A 23,661-nucleotide genomic window follows, 5' to 3' on the forward strand; every position below is an offset into this window, starting at 1 on the left:
TTAAATTCTAGTTTTGTTAATTGAGGTCTATATTTACTAATACTCACTTCCCAGATCATTCCTTGCTGTTATGTTACATTGCTGCAAAGTTTAATTGAATTATTAAAAGAACACTCTAGGTTTGTTTCTGAGGGTCAGTAATTTATCCTTGGATGAAGATCCGATGTCTCATGACCTGCAAACAGGAGATTATACACACTGGAACAGACATGATTTAAAGAACTATCTTCAGCCTGAATGGAAGGACCCTTTATCAGGTACTCTTAACTAACACAGTAAAAGCTAAAGGAAATTGACTTTTGGATTAATTTCCAGTCCAAAAGAGCCCTTGCACTGGAATGGCCTATAGAGTAGTGCTAACCTTAAATCAATGCTCATATGGAGAAGCTAGCAGACCAGAAAGAGAAGATGACATCTGAGGTAGACAGCTGACCCAAGACACCGGACCAGGCCTATATACCAATTATTTTGATAATTGCTCTTACCTTTGATTATGAACTAATCCAATTGCTAGGTCTATGGTCAATTACCTCTATCTAGTGCTTCTGTGTTATCTTGGTGGGTTTCCCTACTCCAAGGCTCTAACTAGATAGTCCTTAGAAAATTTAATCTAGGAAAAATAAAAGAAGAAATTATAGTTCTATGTAGGCCACTATTGACATTACAAAGTGGGAGCCCTCTCCTGGCTACTTAATAATACCTGATCTGAGCCTGGCCATACATATGAATTGTCTTATAATATCACTCAAGCTCAATCAAGGCAACAAACAAAATTTCAGTCAAAGAATATAACTTCCCTCAATTATGGAAAAGACTTGTATAGTTAATATCAGGGTATGGACATGTAAGCTTAAAGGTTCTCTTATGTTTGGAAAAAATTTTAAAAATTGAACTATACTATGGATAAGCAACCTAATAACACTAGGAAATTTGTCTAGGAGTCTTATGAACAATGCCTGTATAACATCTTTCCTAAAGATATGTATTGGTACAGAACAGACTAAGTCAGTTGACCTGGAGATACACTGAGCTGCACCTAATGAAAGTTCTTGTTTTAAATTCTTACTTATGGCCTTACTAATGTTGCTAACTATATTATTTGCATTTTGCCTGTTTTACAAAATTGTTGTTTCTTGCATTACCAAATGTGTCAAAAGTGTGACTGAGCCTCTGATAAAATGATAAAGTAGCTTGGAACAGTAGAACAGATATATGCTTCTGCATGAGACCTATGATTGTAATGGTGCAACTCTAGATATGGGAAAAAACAACAAGAGAGAATATTCTCCTGGACCATAACAGACTAGTAAGACAGGTGGTCCGGATAATTTTTGCTACTGTTAATAAGGCCTAGTCCTGTAATAGCACATTGAGTGGCCTATCAATATAATTCTTGCATGGCATAGGAATAAGCAGTCCAAGCTCCGTGGATGAAATGGTTGTGCCAAGCCATGGTCAAATGTATGATCATGCAGGCACTCGCCATCAGCCTCTACAAGGATTGGGTCACGTTGGCACTTGCCTTCGTACTCTGCTTGGATTAAATCATGAGCCACTGCAGCTGCTGACCTCCAACACACCCTGAAAGGTGTTCGGGGTGGAGGTCAGGAATGGGGCGCTCTGTGCTCTGGGAAAGCTGGCTGAACAGACCTTCAAATAGCTAGATTTTTTTCAGGAAAAGATCTTATGAGCCCAAATTCCTGCATCTCCTCATATCCAGAAAAGCACTAAAACCATTAATGGTGACATCTGCTTTGTCCACTAAGAAGAGAAATGCATTTGAAAATCAAAATGAAATAACTATAGTTCAGACATTCAATGTAAAACTAGGTAAACATTGTAGATGTGATTTCAGACAAATTTCTGTATTGCTGAGAACTTGAGTTTTCTGAGCAATGTCAAAATTGGGATGCCACCGCCATTCTCAAAGCAGTGTCTGCTGGCAACTTGTAGCTACAACCTAATGGGCTTAACTTCTCCTCTTGTAATTATTGAGTTCCTAGATCCATACTGCCTGTCATGCTTTCACACCAGATGAGTCCAGGAGCATCACAACTGCCCTAGAGGACATGAAACAACAAATACATAATGTAGGGGATTCAGATGCATATGTGGGAGAAATTACATCTCAAGTTAACACCTGATTTTCTGGCATCTTTCCATGGACCTCAAGGTCTCAAATGCATTCTTTTGGGAATTTTACAGTTTCTGTTTTCACTTCTGTTAACAAAAGTGTATATATATATATATATATATATATATATATTTAGACTAACAGTTTTCTGATGTCTAATGTGCAGGAAACAAAGAGCTAAGGCTCTTTCTGAACCCCCAGCCATATGGCAAGATCAGGCTGGCTTGTTCCATTTCAAGAACCCCCCAAAAACACCCACATTCAACAGGAAGCAGGCAGATGAACACGACGCCCATCTCCCTATTTCCATAGAAATTGAATGAGAAACTGACAGTGGGGATTTTGAAGTAGAATTAATAAAATGGCCACACTTAGGCTAACAGATTTCTTCTTCTCATACACAACCTTAAAACGGTCAACTGATCTGATTAACTGGTTGCTACTCTTGGTTCCAGGCCTATTGTTAAAACTGTAGCTATAGATTTTACACTTTCTACTTTATTCCGGTAATCAAAAGCTATAATCTCACAGAGAAAAAAATGTGACAATGAGTGTGTATATGTCCATGAATGACTGAAAAATTGTGCTCAACACTGGAATTTGACACAACATTGTAAAATGATTATAAATCAATAAAAAATGTTAAAAAAATAAATAAAAGGAGATTCTAAATACTAAAAAAAAAAAACCCTATAATCACGCTTGGTCTCCAGGGAGAAGGTCACAGGACTTAACCTTATAAAATAGCCTGAGTTACCAAAAAGACCACAACTTGGGTGCTTCTAATGAAGAGATGGAAAGAGTGACAAACACTGGCGGAAAATGACCTTTTGTATATTTGCCATCATTATGTTTACATTTTGATATAGTCACTGAGGTCATTGTAGTGTTTTAACCTGAAAAATGAGGTAAATAAATTAGAAGAAATCAATCATTTAATTTAAATGTAAATTAAATCACATTGTGAAATTGTTGCAAATTCCTTCTCTGTTGCAATGTGTAAATTGTTTAAATTTTATAGAGTAGCAAATTTCTTAAAATTTCAAAACAACAAATACTTTTTGAACACCTACATACACACTAGATATAAGATATGTATGACTTATGCATAATATGACATCTATGTGTGTCAACATTCATATATATAACTGCATAAAACAAAGTGGAGTTTTCTCACCCTGTTCCTCAGGCTTATACCTTGCAGGTAACCAGAATTAATGTATGGTGCAAATCCTTTTGGGTTTGTTTTATTTTAAACAGAACTAAAGTTGTAATCCAGGTCAATGTGCTCCAAATTCTGTTATATCAGGTTATAAAGCAGATTTTCAAGGCCACATTGATCTTAAAGTTTACAGATTGCCTCTGTTCTCCATATGTTACTAAAGTACTTCCTTCGATTTCAATAAAGACAGGTTGCAGGAATGCGGCAGTTCTGTGTGAGTGTTTGCTGTAGTGGGTGTAACCAGCAGCACACAGACACTCCTGGTGTCATGGCCCACGTCTCCATAATAACATCATATCAAGCCAAGATGCCCTCCATGTTCAGATCAGCCCCTGTGCCAGTCCCCCATGATGAGGAACTGCCTCCTGAGGCAGCTCAGACAGCTCTGATTGCTAGAAAGTTCCATGTGGTGCCCTTTAAATTTAACTTGTCCAGAGTAAAACTCACTAATTTGAGCTTTCAGAAAGGGACAGCTCTCTTGATCTTTGTTAACAAAGAACTTACACCAGCAAATTGTCAGGACCCTCGGCCAATAAAGGCTTTCAGGCTAATGTTACTAGCTTCCTCCAAAGAGTGCTCAGTACACGGAAGTTTCTTTAACCATGTGCTTCTAGATGCAGAGATGGGCTCTAAGGTGTAAGGGTTGTAATTCTGTGACATTGTGTTGTGAAAGGTGCACCTCTTATGGACTTTGACAACAACATGTGTTAATTTTATAAAACTCATATATGAGTGAATGACTAAGGTCACATCCCTAGAACTCCTGAAAACTGCTTGGAAGTCCAGAATGCCTGAAGCTCTGGGACAGTCACCTGCCCCCACCCATTGCCTCTGGCACTGTGCTTTACGTTGTTGGCCTTCTCTGCTGTATTCTAGAAATAATGCAAAATGTTGTTTAAATATTCTGGAATTTAGCTTTTATCCAGATAAGATGGCCTGGATATGCAAGGGGTTACAGTTTAAATTATAGGAGATGTTCAAAGCACAGGATTGTGGATATGCAGACCTAAAGGAAGCCAGTGATCTGGGCACAGGCCCCCTGTGCCGTGTTTGGGAGAATCAAGGGATCCACATTATTTGTTGAAGTGTTCTGAGTTGGTTTCCCTCGTTTTGTTTGTAGTGATATTGAGGAGGCTGTGTTTGGATCCTGGCTTTGTTTTGTAACCTCAACTTTATGGTTTTTGACTCATCAATGTTTGTACTTGCAGTGGGTTTATTTTGACAGTACCTCTGGTCCCTGGGGTACAGGCTCATCCTGTGTTGGCAGTACCTGCTCCAGCCATTGCCATGTGGACACTCAGGATTTCCATTCCTGAAGCCTCCCCAGCCCAGAAGTCTGATCTTATTTGACCTGCTTTGAAAAGGTATGCATATATACATTTTTAACATTCTTCAGTATCCCCATGAAGAAGGAGGACTTTAATATCTACTGGGTAGTGTTTTTGTTTTCTTTTTAATATTTTTTCTTTCATGGTGGACCTGTGCGCCTGTGAAACGTGCACTGTTTCATGCCACGCCCCTTCATGCAACCCCCACACCCCACCATACCACTGGTTGTGTTCTTTAGTAGACGTTCTGTGGTTTTACATCAGTTTTTAATATTGGTGCCAGGTGGTTCCAAAGGTCCTGGTGATTGTCTGTATGTTCATCTCATGATCCTCAGTGTTGCTGAAAGATCAGCTCCCGTCCCTAATGAGCCAAATAACACAGAGACCGGGTCTTGGAGCTTACAAGAAAGGAGGCAGCTTTATTACTCATCCAGGCAAAGGAAACTCACAGCAGGCTAATCCCTTCAAAACTGCGCACCCACCTTTGCAATGGGGCAGGATAATTATATAGCCATAGCTTAAACAACGAAGCGTTCATAACAACTGACAGAATCATGTTCTCATCAGAAGACTCAGAATGGCGTCATGATGCCTCCAGGGGACCAATTCTATAGAGGATAGTGGTTAGATCACTTTATCTCATTAGCACTCAAGGTGTGGCCTTCTTTGTAAGGTTACAGTCCTTTGACTTTCTCCCTGGAGAAGGACACAGAGACCAAGCATGTTTATGACTTTCGATTACTGGAATAAAATAGAAACAGTAAGATCAATGGCTGTAGTTTTAACACTGGGCCTGGAGTTGTGGGTAGCAACTGGTCGGTCAGGTTCATTAAGCATTCTAAGGGCAACCATCAGAATAAGAAGTCTGTTAACCTAAGTGCGACCATTTTATTATTCCCCCTTCATCGTGATTCATTGAGAATGGAAGGTAGGGACTTCTGGGCTTCTTGACACAGTCTTGTTTTCAAGGTGACATTTAAAATTAGGCTTATCCCACCCATCTCCTTGGCCCCTCCCAGGCCCTAACCCTAACCCTGTAACCAGAGTCTGTCCTTGGGGCTCTTGCAGGCCTCTCCAAAAGACAAACTCAGAGTCTCTACATTTTCAAGTTTTGCTGATAATTACTTCTGGAAAAAAACAGAAAGTACATTTGATTTTTGTTGTTGTTGTTGTTTTCCAGAATAGTAAATTTACAAAGCATAAGAAACTGTTTACAGAATCCTAAAGTTAAGGATTCTTTTTATAAAATGTATTTTAAAATTCCTTAGGTAATATATATTTTGTGTGAAAACATAAGCAATACTGAAATATATGGAATAAAAAGTTTCTCTGTAGACCTTAATTTGCTGGCTGGAGTGTTTGCACATTGAATTTTGATAGATACTAACAATGGATGCTTTCCAAGGTGTACCACCACCACCACTGGCAGACTTCGAAGGCTTCCCAGCAGGGTTCCCAACACTGGGAACATCTTTGCAAATGTTTACCAGTTTGATAGGTGCGAAAATAACATTTCACGTTCATTTGCATTTCTCTGAGTACAGTAGAGTTGAGTATCTTACTGTTCTTTTGTTTGGCTCTTTTCTGAGACAGGACACAAAAGTCATCTTGTACTGGGAAGGTGTGAGGTGCTGTTACAGAATCCAACCTCATTCTGCTCACCACACGACAAATCAATAAATCAGTAGATGAGGTGTTGGAGCAAGGAATAGCGACTTTATTTGGAAAACTGGCAGACTAAGAAGATGACAGACTAATGTCCTGGAGAACCTTCTTCCCCAACCAGAATTCAGGCACCTTTTATACTTGAAAGGGGTAGGGGTGTGATTGGTTGTTGCAAACTTCTTGGTGTAGGAATTATTTGTTCTTGTAATCCTTTGTTCTTGCAGCTCTCCACATGATTCATGTCATTGTGCCCCTGTAAATCCTCCAAAAAAAAACCCATTATTTTCTATTCTGCAACTTGTCATCTTTATATGAGTGCAAAAGTGTGAATATCCTTAAAGGTCAGAGTCTTGGGAATAGGCTGCCTTGTATATTTCAGGCTAAAGGCAACATTCTTTTACAAAAGGTGCCGAGCTAGCAAGGCTAAGCCTAGAAAACAGGGCACAGGGTTAAAGCCAAAGGAACAGATCTAGCATAGAGTCAGATTTCTTCTTTTCTATTACAGTGCCTTTGCTGAGAGATAAGAGGATGTTTCTGGGCGGGTCCTCCTCTGCCCCTGGCAGGGATTCGGCAAGAACCCTGCCAGACTCACCATGACTGTGGATGGAACTGCTCTCCAGCAGAGAAAATAACAATTATTGGTGATTAAAATTACTTGTCAAAGTATCTTCAATTGCCTGTAAACTATACCATGTAGGGTGCGGGGAACTTCTCACTTGCCCATCAATAATCAGGCTCCCCAGATACAAGCGACCAGCATTGCACCGGGTTCCAAGATGGCCTAGCCAAAACAGCTTCACACTTTTCTCTTGAACCTTTGTCTCCTAAAAAGTACACTTTCAAAGCTCTGGTTCCTCTTCCCTTTTCTGCCGCATGAATGAACACATCTCTGAACCCACCTGGGCTGAGCCCAGATCATGCAGACAACCACATGCTGTCCATTGCCAGGCTTGGCTGCATCCTCCCTCTAGCATGTTCATGTGCCCAGCACCTCTGCCATAGGGGTCTGGATCACCATCTGTGCCATCACCCAACCAAGGACTACTGGTGGGTGGTGAACAGCCCAGGACCACCCTGGCATGCAGCCTAGGATCTCCCTGAGCCTCTGGCTTAGAGAAAGCACAGGGCATGGGGGGCAGGGTTCCTGGGTGGGAATTGGAACCACCTCCATTCTCACCCACCAAACCCCAAAGCCTCAGATACAGGGCTGTTTGCCCACACACTACGCCAGAGCTCTGACTGGTGTCTGTCGCCATGATGATTGGAGCCTGTAATGCCCCACCCCATTGGGTGAAGAATGAGGGTGTCATCTCGGGTTAGGGGTGCACTCAGAGTGAGGAGAATCATACAGTGTGGGGACAGGCTGAGTGGTGAGGGGCCGCTCAGAATGGAAGTGACCCAGCTGAGGGTTGAGGCTTCAATTTTGGGGTGAGGGAACCATCTTGGGATGGGGGACCTGGGGTAAGGTATGAAGGGTCAGTTTGGAGTTCAGGATCCATAGATTGGACGTGGTGGGGCAGAAAGTGGGAGCGGGGATCTCAGTGTGAGGAGAAGCTTCACCTTGGGGGTCTTTTTGGGGACCTAGCTTGGCTGGGAGTAGGTGTCAATGATGGGGGGCGGTGAGAAGGAGAAGTGGGGCTGGGGGTGTAGCCTGGCCCTGGGCCTGTGGTTGTTCTGGATGGATGCCGGGACCCTGTCAGTGATGGGAGAGGAAGCATTGGGAATGGGGCCCTGCCTGGCCTCCCACACCACAACCTGTACTGCAGGAGCTGCAGCCCGAGCGTCCACGCTGCGGGCGGGTGGAGGAGGGGCGCGCGCGGACGCCGGAGCCCGCCCAGAGCGCGTGGGGGCTGGGCTGGAGCCGGGCGCCCCTAGGCCAGGCCCCAGAGGAGGGGGACGGCCTGGGGTCTGGGCCGCCGCCTGCCGTCGCCTTCGCTGCTGCCGCTGCCGGGCAGGTAAGGGGGCGCTGGTGGGGGCGCGCAGGTTGGGGTGCGGTGGTGAGGCCGGGGCCGCGCTGCTTGTTAGGACCCAGAGGCGGGTCCGGGCCGCCGCCCTACTGCGTGGTGCGTAGTCCCCCCAACATTAGTAGTCACTGAACCCCGCACCTTCACTGCCGCTGGTACGCGGGTCTGGGAAAGCGGGTGCAGCCCCGGGAGGTGGGAGGGCGCCGGCCGGGCCCGGAGCACCTCCGACTGGGCCTCAGGCCAGAGCCGCCCTGCGCAGGTGGGCCTGCCTGGCGAGTGGTGGCGCCCCGGACCCTCCAGGGCGCAGGCGACCTGGGGCGGAATAATGGGCGAGGCCCAGGTCTTTGGGAGCTTGTCAGCCTGACCTGAGATCAAAAGCCATTGACAAGTCTATTTTCAGTCTTTTGAGGAATCTCCATATTGCTTTCCACAATGGCTGCAGCAAGCTGCGTTCCCACCAGCGGTGTAGGAGGGTTCCTTTTCTCCACAGCCTCCCCAGCATTTATCGTTTCTGGACTTTTGAATGATGGCCATTCTGTCTGGTGTGAGATGATACCTCATTGTAGTTTTGATTAGCATGTCTCTGATATTTAGCGATATTGAACATTTTTTTTAATGTGCCTATTAGCCATTTGTATGTCTTCACTGAAGAATTGTTTATTTAGTTCTGCCATTTTTGGATTGGCTAGTTTTGTTTGTTTGTTTTTTTAATTCAGTTGTGTGAGCTGTTTATATGTTCTGCAAATTAAGCCCTTTTCAGTCTCATTTTTTGCAAACATTTTCTCCCATTCCATAAATTGTCTTTGTTTTGCTTATACTTTCCTTTGCTGTGCAAAGTCTTATAAATTCAATTAGGTCCCATTTGTTTATTTTTGCTTTTATTTCTATTCGTTGCATAGACTGCCCTAGGAGAACATTGTTGAGGTATATGTCAGATAATGTTTTGCCTACATTTTCTTCTAAGTGGTCTATAGTGTCTTATCATATGTTTAACTCTTTAGACCATTTGAATTTATTTTTATGTAAGGTGTCAGGGAGTATTCTAACTTCATTGATTTACATGCAGCTGTCCAATTTTCCCTGCAATGTTTGCTGAAGAGACCGTCTTTATTCCATAGAATGTTCTTACCTACTTTTTAAAGATTAATTGACCAAAAGATTGTGGGTTTACTTCTGGGCTTGATATTCTGTTCCATTGATCCATATGTCTGTTTTTGTACCAGTACCCTGCTGTTTTGATTACTGTAGCTCTGTAGTACTGTCTGAAGTCTGGGAAGGTTATTTCTCCAGCTTTGTTCTTTTTCTTCAGCAATCTTTTGGTAATTCTGGGTCTTTTGCAATTCCATATACATTTTAGGATTATTTGCCCTAATTTTGTGAAAATTGTCCTGGGCAATTTCACAGGGATCACATTAAATCTGTAGATTGCTTTGGGTAGTATGATCATTTTAACAATATTAATTCTTCCAATCCAAGAGTATGGGATATCTTTCCATTTTAAGTTATCTTTAATCAACATTTTGTAGTTCTCCATGTATAAGTGTTTCACCTGCTTTGTGAGATTTATTCCTAAGTATTTTGTTGTTTTGGATATGATTTTAAAAGAGATTGTTTCTTTACTTTCTTTTCCTACTGTTTTATTGTTAATGTAAAGAAACGCAGCCGATTTGTGTATCTTAATCTCTATCCTGCTACCTTGCCAAATGTTTTTATTTTTGGTTCATTTCTGTATTTTTCTTCTTCTTTCAGAAAATACCCTTATGGTTAGATGATTTCCGTTATTGTTATATTTGTGTTTCTCTCACCTGTTTTTGCATATCTAATGTAGGTTTTTAATTTATGGTTTTCATGTGTTTCATATACGTTGTTCTGTTACAATATCTGACTGTTTTCAAGTGATTGTCATTTAAGGTCGCTTAAAGTTTTATTCCCTCTCCCCCTTTTTTGTTTTGTTTTTGATTTTATTTTTTACATCTTCCTATACCTCTTGTAAGTGTTTATTGTAATTATAGTTGTTTTTATAATTTTTGTTTTTTAATCTTTGTAGTAGCTTATTTAAGTTGTTGACACAGCCATTGCTGCATTTTTGCCTTTAAACTGGGATTTCCCCCTTCCCAGAAGTTCTTCTTTTCCTTGGTAATTTTCTTGGGAGGTGGGTAGTTTTATTTACTTATTTTAGTGCGATTGAACCCATTACCTCATGCATTCTAAGCACACTCTCTACAGCTGAGCACTACCTTCCCCTCAACAAGTTCTTATTTCTTTTTACAGATTTTTCTTTTTCACATAAAAAGATCTTTTAATACTCTTTGTAAGGTTAATTTAGGATTGATGAATTCTTAGTTTTTGCTCATTTGAGAAGCTCTTTAACTCTCTTTCAATTGTGATTAATAACTTTTCTGACTAGAGTAGCCTTAGGTTGCAGATTTTTCTCTTTGAGTACTTACTAATGTTGCTAAATGTTTACAATAGCATGTAATCATGGCTTTCCCTTCTGGCCTGCAATGACTCTGCTGAAAAACAGCTGATAGTTTATGAGGAATTTCCTTTCATGTGATGCTTTCCTTTTCTCTTCCTACATTTAGAATTCTGTTATTCATTCATTCATTCATTCAAACAAACCAAAACTTTTGTCATTCTTTGCAAAATCTATAACATTTTATCTGTTAGGAAAAAGAACAAAGAAGTCATTCTTTTTTGCTGATTTTTACAATTCTGTCATTATCTTTAAATTTTGCTTTTTGAATAATGATTTGTCTTGATGTGGGTCTGTTTGAGCTGATACCATTTGTGACTCTGTGTTTCCTGCGCCTGGATCTCTGTTTCCTTTTTCGGATTAGGGAAGCTTTCAGCTATAATTTTATCCAATGTTTTCTCACCCTTTCTCTTCTCTTTCAGGGACCCCTATAATATGAATGTTAATATGTTTGATGCTGTCTCAGAAGTCCCTTAAACTCATTTAATGTATTTTTTCTTCTTGCTCTTCTAATTGGGTGTTTTTTATTATTCTATCATCCAGATTGCTAATGTAGCATCTGTACTGACTAATTTTCCACGTTACCTACACTTCTGCTCTGACTGGTTCTTTTTGTATATTTTCTAGTTCTTTTTAAAAATTCTCCCTGTGTTCATCTGTTCTTTTTCCCAGTGCAGTTATCATTCTTATTACTATTGCTTTGACCTCTTTGTTAAGTAAATTATTTATCTCTTTTCATTATGGCTATTTTCTTATTATTTCACTTAAAACATATTCCTGTCTTTTCACTTTAACTTTCTATATCTCTGTGAAGTTAGGTGAAACAGTTACCTGTCCCAGAATTCAAGGTGTGTCCTTGTGTGAGAGCATTCCTATGCAGTCTTCTGTGCCCAGCGGATCTGTGGGAAGAATTGCATCTTAACTGATAGTTGGCTGCCATCTTCCCCCAGGATGTGCTGGCTGCCAGAGTAATGGGGGGGTACAGCTGGAGTTAGAGGGATTGGAGCCAGTTCCAGGTTCAAGCAGGGGCTTCTCCTCTGCTCCATGACTGTTAACAGCCCTATCAGGGGTGGCACAGGGTCCTGTTGGGCTGGAGCAGGATCTCTGTGGGAGTTGGGTTCTCCTGGGTGTGAGGGCAGTCTCTGCTTTGGTTTGGAATGTGGCTGAGGACTGAGGGCTTGCAGTGGCACTTCTGTACTGGTTTTACCTTTTCCCCAGTGTGTACACCTTGGCTAGAGGGTAGGTCAGGGCCAGAGAGATTGGGGCCAGACCACTGAGCTGGCCTCAACCCCTCTCAGTTCTGCATGAGAAAGTGAGTTCTCATGATGGCAGCCTCTGCCCTGATGCTTGTATTGCTCCTTCCAGAGTGTGTGCAGGGACACTAGCTAGCAGTGACTGCCTACAGTCTTTTCAGAGGTAGGGCCACATCCAGGCCAGCACCATTTTCTCACACTCTGTGCACTCTTATTGACAATGGAAGCTACCACCTGAGTGGGGAGCAGCAGCAGAACATGGAAGGCTGGAGCAGGAGCCTGTATAGTCTGGGGGGCCCCACTTGAGGCATCCGTGGAAGCTGCCAGAGCCCCAGGCAGTGTTCAGCCTGCTGTTTCCCTGCTGTGATGGGGCATCAGCAACCCTCTGCACAGGCTCTTCAAGAGCAGGGTCTCAGTTTCTTACAGTGTTACAGTAAACCCACTGGTTTTCAACCAGGCCAAGTGGGCACATCATCCCAGTGCTGAACCTCATGCCTGGGGCACCTGATCCATGGTTCAGACCATAGCACAGGCGTGGGGGACTGGTAGGGCTCGAGCACCGCTACAGCATCGTGCTGTCTGGGTGAGAGTGCCTGCAGTTCCGAGCGCTGCGTGGCTGATGGAGGACCATGTGGTCTGTTTAAGTCTGTTTGGCATGGACAGATGGAGCTCGTTATAATTATTGCTTATAGAGATAGTATAATTACAGGATATGCCATCGAATTTTCTAAGGAATTTAATATTATAATATTATAATACCCCAGCTGCCTGGTGTGAGTAATATAACTGCAGGTACTCGGGATCCTGGAACAAAAATTTGAATTATGCTTTTGGTAATCAAAGGTGTAGGTCCTAAAGGGGTGCATTTACCATAATGCTCTTATACATGTCAGTCATAGGGAAATTCTACATTAAGAAATGGATGCTAATGATCATCAGGCACATTTATAAATGCTCAATATCACTAATTATCAGAGAAATGCAAATCTAAAATACAATAAGGTATCACTTCACACCAGTCAGAATGGCCATCATTCAAAAGTCCACAAATGACGAATGCTGGGAGGTTGTGGAGAAAAGGGAACCCTCCTACACTGCTGGTGGGAATGCAGTTTGGTGCAGCCACTGTGGAAAACAGTATGGAGATTCCTCAGAAGACTAGGAATAGACTTACCATATGACCCAGAAATCCCTCTCCTGGGCATATATCCAGAAGGAGCCCTACTTCAAAATGACACCTGCAAGCCAATGTTCATAGCTGCCTATTTACAATAGCCAAGACATGGAAACAACCTAAATGTCCATCAAGAGATGACTGGATAAAGAAGAGGTGGTATATTTATACAATGGAATACTATTCAGTCATAAACACCGACAACATAACACCATTTACAGCAACATGGATGTTCCTGGAGAATGTCATTCTAAGTGAAGTAAGCCAGAAAGAGAAAGGAAAATACCATATGAGATTGCTCATATGTGCAATCTAAAAAATAAAAAATAAATACAAAACAAACAAAAAATACCTCATAGACATAGAATGCAAACTTGTGGTTGCCAAGGGGGCAGGGGTGGGAAAGGACAGACTGGGATTTCAACACGTAGGATAGATAAACAAGATTGTACTGTGTAACACAGGGAAATATATACAGGATCTTGTGGTGGCTCATAGCAAAAGAGAATGTGACAATGAATGTATGTATGTTCATGTATAACTGAAAAATTGTGCTCTACAATGGAATTTGAGACAACATTGTAAAAGGACTATAACTCAATAAAAAAGTTAAAAAAGTTGATGCTGTTTGAGTTTAGTATTGAATTATTAGAGAATGTAATGAACCTGTAAGATTCTGGATCAAAATTAGTGAAATGACAAGAGCAAGTGATCCAAGTATTATATACAATAAGAAATAAAGTCCTGAATCGAAACATTTTGTCTGATTTTCTCAGTGGGTAATAAATAATTAGGGTTTTGACTACAGTTGTTTTGAGTAAACTATAGAATGTAATCAATTGTGAAGTGGTGAAAATTTAAGGATATTTGTAATAAGATTAGCACTGTGATAATATAGTGGGGGGTTAATGATCCTTTGGATAGATGAAATTGGCTGGCCCTGTGTATTGGTAGATGAAGACAAGTTGTTGATGCAAGTGGAGGGACTTATAGATAGGAAGGTTAGTGAAAAGTGAAGGCTATTATCATTCAGTTGATTGAGGAAGAATGAGCTGATAAGTCTGGTTAATAGGCCATAAGATGTAGTATTAATTCAGAGGATATAATTTTGATAATTACGTTAATGGTATTAATATAATGTTTGGAATAATGAGTTTTAGCACTGAAAAAGGTTAAGATTTTGTACATAATCAGTACCATAAGCATTGGATATCATGGCTATTAATGATAATCCTAGTGCAGACTCACAGGCGATGAGTATTAAGAATAGGTATTATGGTAGCTAATGAAAAATGGGTGTTTAGAATGATGGCAGTTGCTATAATGAATAATGCTGATATGCCATCTAAGCACAGTAATGAGGGTATTACATGTGATTTATATATTATTATCCATATAGGGTAGTGTAAATGCTAAAATGGTAGTAATATTGACTAATACCATTTGATAATTATGAAGTTAATTATAATTTTATGAGTCAAAATAATGTTTTTGTTTAAACTAGTTATCATATACATTCATTCTAATCCTTTTTATTCCATTCATAGGAAAACCTTATGGCTACTAGTAATAAGATTAGAGTTTGTGCCATGAAAAATTTAGCTTTTGTTATTCTTTTGAGATGCTCAGGGTAGGAGTAAGAGGAGGGCAATTTCTAGGTCAAATAATAGAAAAGTAGTGACTACTAAGAATAAATAAATAGATAAGGGTGGTTTGATGACCCTATAGGATCAAATCCACATTGTTATTAACTTGATTTTTCTGTATACACATTCAGCAGAGGAAGTCAGACTGTGATAAGTACAACTTGTAAGTCTAGTCGTGTATTGGTAAATGATGTCTCTATGAGCTTTATTAATCTTTCTCCAGTTACATGACAAGCAATAGACTGGAAGTCAGTTGTAAAATTTAATACTAAAAGAAAAAAATGATCATCAATAGATAGTGACCTACAGGAAAAATCATTTTATCTACAAAAATGTAATATCAGGAAGCTGATTGAAATCCAAAATGATTAGATGTAAAGTGAAATTTTAATTGGTGTAGAAATCACAGAGAAAAGTAGAACCAACAATTTTGTGTAGTCAGTGAAAGCTTTTAGCTATGAAAGCTACTAAGCCAAAAACTCCACCTGAAATTGTAAATTTCATATTCTTCTGAGGCTTGCAATAATATAAAATAAATTCCTAGAGGAACTGTAATGAATCAGACTTGCAGTATTGTTAATGATTTCTTCCTATTAGATGATGGTGAGTACAAAGGATGGAAAATTCAGAGGCTCAGAACTGAAATATTAAGAAGTTTTATGGGAACTGTGTGTGTGGTCAGTATGTTGTTAGGTGGTGTGTGCGCATATTTTTATCATTTTTCTGATCAGAAGGTAGGATCTATGTGTCATTTTAGGACTTATGTGTATTTGCCTCTATGTGTGTGTGTTGAGAGTTTGGTGGTGGGGAGAAGCATTGTAATCTTACCGACCTTGTACTGAGAGCTGTAGGACCTCCTTCCCTAATAAAAATGACCCTGCTCTTTTCACCACATTCCCACCCGTGACAATAATTCATTGTAATGGATGTATGTAATGTCCTGTTTGTCATGGACCAAAGCAATGCATCCATTTATAATTCACAAAGTAATTTATATTTTGAATAAAAAATACTTACATATATGATGGATTTTATGTTTTTACTCTTATTTACCTTGGTGCCTAACAATGATAATAGAAGATCCATTTCCTGAGACCAAGCTGACTTTTAGGAGTCAGGATCACTCATGAACACATCCTCACCCTGTTTGTCCTGACTGGTGTATGACTTAATGTTATTGCAAGAGGAGTTTCCCAAGACAAAGGCAATGGTCTTCCTCAGAACCTCAGGGAGCAGGTGACAGAATGGGCTCCAGGTGGAATCTCTTTCCAAGTTAGACTTTGGTTCGAGGTAAAGTTACAGCACTCACCACCCCTGAGACCCTATGGTGATTCACATCCCCTCTGTCTTCTCATCCACAAAATGGGTTATTGAGAATGTAGTGTAATCGCAACACTGCACTCTGAATTTGGTCAATTGGCACATTATATTGCCCAGTGTGATATTTCAATACCTTTGACCTGATGTTAATTGGTAATTTATAGGGGGTCCCGACTCCTGAGTGTTGGAAGGAATTTTTGTTGATAGTGGGAAGAGCTCCAGTATCCCTGAAGCCTGCTTACTCTGGATGGGACTCAGTCCCTCCAGGATGGGGGTCCTGGGGCCAGCAGAGTGCCTGAAGCCCAGCTGTGGATCCAGGAAGGCCCAGCAGTGTGGATGGAAGTGCAGCCCCACTGGGTCTGTGAGGATTCAGGGTCAACTCCCCACAGGGAAGTCTCTGGAGTTTCCTCCCAAAGGGCAGCCAATCTTCCTGAAAGTCAACCCCAACAGGGACAGACACAGAGGCTGGAACCAGCAATCCCAAGGAAAATGGGAGGTACCAATCCTTCCAAGTACAATGACCCCTGGGGAGCTCAGTTCCAGGGAGGTCAGAGCCTTAGAGTGGGAGGGACTGTGAGGCCTGGATTCCTGCCTTTTCTGCCCCCTCCACTCTGGGCCCCTTCCCAGAGTCGCACCACCCTGGCCCATTGTCCCCCACCACGGACTCTGGGCTGGCTCTCTTTCCTTCTAGCCTCCTCTTGTCTCTGGTTCTCCCTACTCAGTTCCCCTGTCACCTCCTGTCACTTTCTAGGACTTGACCCCCACGTCTCTCAATCACTCACACACTATCTCTGTCCCTGCCTGTCTCCCTGTCTGTCTCTTCCCTCAGGCCCTCAGGCCCTGGGCTCCAGTCCAGCCCTGTCCAGGGCCACAGGGCCCCACCTCTCCCAGCCCTCCCACCCTCACTGCCAAGTTTTGGCCAAGGCCATGCTCACAGTGGATGGAGTCCAGTTACAGAGGCTGCTCACGGCGGTATTTACTGCAGCACAGCTGTTTGCGCCTCTTCCTGGGCAGCACAGTCACACCTTGACCTGTTCGTGGCCCAACCCGGACCCCAGAGCAGCTGCAGGGCTGGCCACCTCCCCCACCTGGAAGGAGGCACAGACCTGCAGGCTAGAGGGGCTACTGGGGATTGGATTGAGGGACCTCTAAGGAGCCAGATATTTCCACCCAACTCCTCTTTGTGAGCAGCAGGGAGTCCCAAACCACTGACCCCTGCCTTGCCAATTTCTCACTAAGAACACTATGGGCAGATTGTGGGAGCTCCTGAGACTTAGGAGGGTACTGCTGCCCTCAGTCCCCCTCAGAATTTGCCTGGAATCGGGGCTCCTGGGGCAGCTAATAGGGTAGGGTGGGGGCACAAAGCCTGGATTAGTGCAGGGCCCTCTCACTGGGCTCCCGCGGCCACTCCTGGCACCTCATCCATTCCTCACCATCAGCAGTTGGTCACTTCACAGGGACAGATATGAGGGACTCTCTGACCCTTGTGACAGGCAGGCCCCATGTGCTCAGCACTTATTGATTGAATGAACACAACCACCCCCATATCTAGATACCAAATCTTCCCACCGCCCCAGAGGGACTTCCCAGGCCCCCTCGCAGTCAATACTGCCCCAAAGCATAACTCTGCTTCGGCTCCACCAAGGTAATTTCTGCCTCTTTAGACCTGGGTGTACACATGAAACACCCAAGTGAACTGTAGAGAGGTGTGACAATTTGGGCCAAAATAATAGGTTTGATTTTTATGCGTATAGCATATGTACCTAAAATTAATGTCATTTGCAGGTGTATTACAGAGAAGGATAGCCATATGGGTGTGGCGATGTGATTAAGATGGTTTAAGTTCTTTTCCATCTCGTGGCTGTTCTGTCTGCCTTTTGTGTGAAGTGCTGAGTGAGGGGGAGTGAAGGCCTCCCACTCCACTTTTGTAGTTGATTCCTTTTGCACTTCTGTCATTCTTTGCCTTACATGTTTTCCAGCCACTGCCCATGGGAAACCCTGGGAATCTGGAAAAGAAGGAGGGAGCACCCAGAAGTGGTGGGGCAGGGGACCTGGGTTGAGAAGGACCAGAAAGCATAAGGTTGGGAAAGTTTCCAGAGAGGACCCAGGGTTGGATGATGTGTGGCGGATCATCAGGTAGTGGGGCGTGTTCTAAAAGTGAGGTCACCCTGAATGTCCACTGTGAGGAACCAGGGGCAAAGGCAGGTGATTGGTCGAGAGAGGGTATAAAGCTTCTGTGTTGCTATGGCATCGTCCAAACCAGAGAAGACTCAGAGGAAGACAGAGTCTCATCCCCTCCCACTGTTCCTGAGAGTCTGATTGACCTGTTGTTTGTTCTCCTGACCTGCTTACCTGCTGACCTACTGACCTGTCTGAACCCTCCTTCCTCCCTCAAGGGCTTGGTTGAGCCTGATCCTTTCTGTGACCCCCTTCTTCTCCTCCCAAGTACCCAACCCCCTTCCTGTCACACTCCCCCAATCCCATCCCCAGTTCCAACTCCAACCCTTCCCCATCCCTCCTGAGCTCTCCCCTCCTTTCCCACCCCTCCTCCTGCCTGGTGACCACAGGGCCCCCTAGGGGACCAGGACATGGAGCTGAGGAGGCTGCTCTTCTGGCTCTGCTTGCTGGGGTCTCCGGATACCAAAACACCAGCATGAGTAAACATTGGGCATCAGGGGTTTCCTCCTTTTTCCTGGGCTCTTTCACACTGTGGTTAAAGAACTGCTTTTTCATGGGATCCTTGATGGAAGCTCATGACTTGTGAAGACCAGGGCCCTCAAAGCAGGTTTCTTGACCAACCTGATGCAGTTCTGGCCACCGGCGTCCTCATCAGTGTTTGAGTCTTGTGGAGACTGCTTGGATCAAACACAGCAGGGTTGGCAGGATGAAACTTGAAATAATAACTTTATTGCATCAAAGAGGGAAGTGTGAATATACATAAATTCATTGAGTTATATGCCTGATATGGGGGAATATGTGAATTGTATCTCAATAAAGCCATTTTTAAAAAGTGAAAAACTCTCATTTACTAAAAGTCATAGAGTTAGACTGGCTTCTGGAAAGCTTGTCAAGATCCTGCTTCAAGCTCTACAAATTTGGGGTCCGTTCCCTGTGCACTGTGTTTTCCTGTAAATGCACTCTTCATATTAGTGAGGTTTGGCAGCCCTGGGAACAGTGGTATCTAAGCATTGGGTTGGTGCTAGTCCGTTAAACAGTGAAATGTCATTTGTGCTCCTTGCTTTCTGGTTTGTTGAAGCACAGGCTTTCCTTCTGAGGCTGCAGGCCTGGGAGGCTGAGGTCTGGGCAGAGGCACTGGTGCCCAGGGGTGTGTCAGCATGGAGCCCAGACACTGCCAGGAAAGTTCAGGCAGGATGAGGGCCTCTGGGGTATTCTGTGGGGAGATTGTTAGAAATGCAGCATCTCAGTCCCCACCCCAGATCTCCTGCAGCAGAATCTGAATTTTATTCAGATCTCCAGTTGATTCATGAGAGTTGTTCATCTAAAGACTCATCTCTTGGCTCTAAGCTCTCATTCAGGGATGGTGGGACTTAGGTCTTCAGTCAGACTTTCTGGAGTGCAGTGTGACCATGTGTGTGAAGGAGCCTTAAACATACTCATACTCTTTAATGGAGCCAATATTTCTATTTCTGAGACTGTAACTGAGCAAAAGCACCAGAAGCAGGTACAGAGAATGTTATGAATGGAGATGTTCATTGCAGTATTTATAAACAGAAACTACTGCATACCCACAAACAGGAAAGGGAGAGATAAAATGTGGCATCTTATATATTGATTGTTATGTTACTGTTTGCAAAATTGTTTTAAAAGTCATTTGCAGGCAATAGGCAGGAAATATAGTGAGAAACAAGGCAGACAGTGTCTTCCCTCTTGCAGCTGACATTCTATTGCTGAAGACAGACAATAAGCAAGTGAAACCAATGAGATGTCAGATTGTGACAAGTATACAGAAGGAAGAATAGGTTGATGTGGTAGAGAATCACAGGTGAGTTTGGGTACCATTACTTAGATGGAGAAACAGGGAGAGACTGTCCCAGGAACTAGCATTTAAAGAGAAATCCAAAAGATGCAGGGATCCAGCTAAATGAACAGCCAGGAAAAGATCTTCCAGGCAAAGGGAACAGGAATTACCAAGACGCTGGGGTTTAAGAGCTTGGCTGTGTCAGGGAGATAATGGAAAATGTGTGGCTGGAGCAGGATAAGCCAGGAAGAAGCTGGAAGCTGAGGGCACTGGAGAAGTGAGTATGGCTAGAACCCTCAGGCCTTGTAGGTAGGTTATGAGTGAAATTTAAATTTTATTCTAAGGCCAGAGTATTACAGTGTGAGAGGGTGAATGATATCAGTAAGATGGCAGAATAGGAGGCCCCAGCCCTCATTCACCCATAGAAACAATAATCTGACAAACTTCTACAGACAAAAATACCTTTGTGAGAGCTCTGGAGTCCAGTTGGGAGGTTCCAGCTCCCAGTAGATCATAAAATTTAAGGTCAGCCACACTAAAAGGATAGAAAGAGCAGTGCCATTTTACTTGTGTCACATCCCCCCTACGCTGACAGAATTCAGAGCCAAGAATGATCCTCCAGCCCATGACTTCTGCAGGATAAAGAGAAAGTGAGGATCTGGCTCCCCAGTCTTTTGGGACAATGTCTAAAAGCTATGCTTATGTTGATGCACCCAGAACATTGAAGAAATCATTATGGTCGGGTTGTCTGTGAACAGAAAAAAAAAAGAAAAGAAAAGGGTGGAAGCTCATAGAAACAGATACACACCCCCAAGAGCTGCAGTTTTCCACAGATAGTGTGCCCCAGAGATGACACACACGCCTCGGCAGCCAGCGCCATTCTCAGCAGCCAGCTTGACTCTGCAGGATCAGAAGCAGGTGAACAACCCTGAGACTGTGCCTTCAGAAGGGAGGGCCATAAGTGGGATTGAACCTATTGTCTTGGCCTATCAGTGTACTGCCATATGGAAAGAGGCAGGTGACCCCTGGGACTCGACTTAGCTCTGTAGAATAGGGAAATGGCACACAATTCTAAGACATAGCCTTCAGAAGGGAGAGAGGAGACTGCTGCTTGCATATAGTGCCCTGGCCTAGCAGGGCACTGCCCTAGGGAAAAGGAGCAAACAGCTCTCAGAACCTTACACAGTTCTGTAGGATCAGGAGAGGCACAAAGTTCTAAGATGAGCTCCCCAAGAAGGGAGTTGGAGGATTAGAGTGGGCATATCTATAGAAGAAGTTGATAGATCACCAGAATTTCTAGCTGAGTTTTCTGGTGAAGTTCTTTCCCTTCAAAGCCAGCACATAAAGCCTGGAATGGGTGATTACTTCTTCAAGTGTGCAGGCATCAACACAGGTTATAAGGGTCACACAGAATCAGGGAAAAATGGTATCACCAAAGAAACAAAACAAAATCCCAGTAACTGACTTCCCAAAATGTAGATCTATGAATTGTCTGACAAAGAATTCCAAGTAATCATCTTAAAGAAGCTCATTGAGCTATAAGAGAATGCAGACAGGTAGACAAAATCAGAAAAGTAATAGATGTTCATAATGAGAAGTTCAACAAATCATAAAATTAATAATAATGATGATGATGATGATGATAACAACCAGAACATAATTTCTGGAGCAAAGAATACAGTGACTGCACTGAAAGGTTTAATAGAGAGCTTCAACAGCAGGCTTGACCAAGCAGAAGAATCATTAGACATGAAGACAGGTTGTTTGAAATGCTCTATTCACAGTAGCAAAAGTGAAAAGGAGTGAAAAAGAGTGAACAAAGCCTACAGGACTTATAGGACACGGTCAAGAAAAATGATAATGAGAGTTCCAGAAGAAGAAGAGAAAGGAGAAGAAAGCTTATTTAAAGAAATTATGGCTAAATTTCCCCAAAATTTGGGAAAGGAATAGGACATCTATATTTATAAAGCCCAAAAGATCCCAAATAGGTTGAAACTAAAAGAATTCTACACTGAGACACCTTAAACTTGTCAAAACTTTAAAATGAGAAATTTGAGAACAGAAAAATAAAAGAAAAAGTCTTATCAAATACAGTGGAACTCCACTAAGCCTACCAGCAGAATTTTTAGCAGAATCCTTGAAGGCCAGGAGAGAGTGGGATAATATATTAAAAATACTGGGGGAAAAATATGCCAACAAAAAATACTACACATAGCAAGAGTTTTCTGTGAAATGAAGGAGAGATAGACTTTCCTGGACAAACAGAAATTGAGTTTGTTAACACTAGACCTGCTGTACAAGAAGTGCTACAGGGGGGTTGTCAAGTTGAAAGGAAAGGACAATAAGCAACAACACAAAAGCAAAAGGAAGTATACATTTTACTGGTAAAGGTAAATATACAGACAAATACAGAGCAGTGAAATACTCTAATGATAGTGCACAAATCACTTCTAACCCTGATTGATAACTGAAAAGAAAAAGATACTAAGAATAACTATAACTACAATAATTAGTAAATAATTAATTTAAATTTAAATGGGTTAAACTCACTAATCAAAAGAAAATGAGTGACTGAATGGATACAACAAGAAGCTACAACTGCATGCTATGTACAATTTAGCCTTAAGAACACCCAAAGGTTGAATGTAAAGGGATAGAGAAAGATATTCCATGCAAACGGTAACCAAAAGAGAGCAAGTGTGCCTATACTTACAGGAGACAAAATAGACTTTAAAAGTTTAAAAATGCTACATGAGTTAAAGAAGATAATTATATAAAGATTGAAGGGTTTATTCAAAAGGAAGATATAGCAATTATAGATATATGTTCACCCATTTCATTCTTGGGTACATATCTGGGGAAAAAAACAGCTAATTTGAAAAGCTACACACATCCCAATATTCACAGTAGTATGATTTATAATTGCCAAGATATGGAAGAAACTTAAATGTCCATCAACAGATGAATGGATAAAGAAGATGTGGTAAAGGAATACTACTCATCTATAAAGAATATACTGAAATTTTGCCGTTTGCAGCAACATAGATGGACGTGGAGGGCATTAGGCTAAGTGAAATCAGTCAGACAAAGACAAATGCTGTATGATATCATATATATGAAATCTAAAATACTAGTGAATATAATGAAAATGTAGACTCACAGAAATAGAGAATAAATGAATGATTATCAGTCAGGGGAGGGGCAACTTTGGGATGGGAAAGTGGGGGTACAAACTCCTGGTTGTTAGACTCAAGGGGGTACTGTACAACATGGGGCATATAGTCAGTAATTGTTAGTAACTGAAAATGGAAAATAACCTTTAAAATTTTGCTAAATGTTCTTAAATATAAAAATATATATGTATGCACCCAACACCAGAGATCCTAATTACATAAAGCAGATGTCTGTAGATCTAAAGGGAGAAATAGCCACACAATAATAGTAGGAGACTTCAGTACTCCACTTTCAGTAATGGGTGGAACATCCAGACAAAAAATCAA

This window comes from Vicugna pacos, unplaced genomic scaffold (genome assembly GCF_048564905.1).
Source record: "Vicugna pacos unplaced genomic scaffold, VicPac4 scaffold_20, whole genome shotgun sequence".
Lineage (NCBI taxonomy): Eukaryota > Metazoa > Chordata > Mammalia > Artiodactyla > Camelidae > Vicugna > Vicugna pacos.